The sequence below is a fragment of the Puntigrus tetrazona genome, chromosome 10, assembly GCF_018831695.1.
Source record: "Puntigrus tetrazona isolate hp1 chromosome 10, ASM1883169v1, whole genome shotgun sequence".
Lineage (NCBI taxonomy): Eukaryota > Metazoa > Chordata > Actinopteri > Cypriniformes > Cyprinidae > Puntigrus > Puntigrus tetrazona.
The window spans coordinates 14202161-14202833 of record NC_056708.1 but is presented as its reverse complement, the minus strand read 5'-3'; the positions used below and the strand labels follow the sequence as shown (position 1 = coordinate 14202833).

The following is a 673-nucleotide window of genomic DNA, read 5'->3' as shown; positions in this document are numbered from 1 at the left end:
TATCGGTGTTTCTGTCTCTAATAGGTGGACAGGAAGAGTATGTCCTCTCGTATGAGACGGTCACGCAACAGGAAGGTGAGTGTCTGTTGATTAATGTTGCTCCATTTAATCGTGTTGGTGCATTCGATTCTGCTTGACTCAGTAATTGTAAGAAAGGACCCGTTGTAAGGTTGTTATTATGGTTTATAGTGAGTTATACTCGTCCGGTGATTATCCTTGGACCCATGAAAGACCGGATCAATGATGATTTAATCTCGGAGTTCCCGGACAAGTTTGGATCATGTGTTCCCCGTAAGTACATAATCATGGTTTTATCTTCTTTTTTTTTTCTGCTGCGTTTCATTGTTTTTATGGCCGTTCCTGTATTCCACCAGACACGACTAGACCAAAGCGAGACTATGAGGTCGATGGCAGAGACTACCATTTTGTTGTTTCACGGGAACAAATGGAAAAAGACATTCAAGACCACAAGTTCATCGAAGCAGGCCAATATAACAACCACCTCTACGGGACCAGCGTGCAGTCGGTGCGAGAGGTTGCAGAAAAGGTGCATGAGTTCAACTTGTTAGGAAGTAATAAAGGAAATTATGGCAGTGATAAAAAAGGATCTTTTGTTAGAGTATCGTGCTGACCTTCGGATTTGCGTTTTGCACCTTTTTTTTTTTTTTTTTTT

At 41.5% G+C, this 673-nt stretch overlaps 1 protein-coding gene and 1 pseudogene across 2 annotated transcripts in view; one reads left to right on the top strand and one right to left on the bottom strand.

The window, feature by feature from the left end:
- Positions 1-666, top strand: part of LOC122352555 — a 5833-nt pseudogene extending 5167 nt beyond the window's left edge.
- LOC122352551 (disks large homolog 2) overlaps positions 1-673 on the bottom strand; it is a 110536-nt gene that overhangs the window by 68876 nt on the left and 40987 nt on the right. The gene's annotated exons all lie outside the window — the stretch shown is intronic.